Below are 256 nucleotides of genomic sequence, written 5' to 3'. Positions count from 1 at the left end.
TGACAGTTGTGGACCTTTTCTCTAAGATGGTCCACCTCATTGCTCTCCCCGGTCTGCCCAATGCCCAAGAAATGGCTCAGGTATTTATGGACAATATCTTTAGACAACATGGTATACCCAGCAACATCGTGTCAGACCGGGGTCCCCAGTTTGTTTTCTGGGTTTTGGAAAGAGTTTTGTGCCATGCTGGACATTTCTTTAAGTTTCTCCTCAGGTTATCACCCTCAGACTGACGGTCAGGCGGAGAGGGCCAATC

Source organism: Austrofundulus limnaeus, unplaced genomic scaffold (genome assembly GCF_001266775.1).
Source record: "Austrofundulus limnaeus strain Quisiro unplaced genomic scaffold, Austrofundulus_limnaeus-1.0 Scaffold2242, whole genome shotgun sequence".
Classification (NCBI taxonomy): Eukaryota; Metazoa; Chordata; class Actinopteri; order Cyprinodontiformes; family Rivulidae; genus Austrofundulus; species Austrofundulus limnaeus.
Note: the sequence above shows the minus strand (reverse complement) of the source record.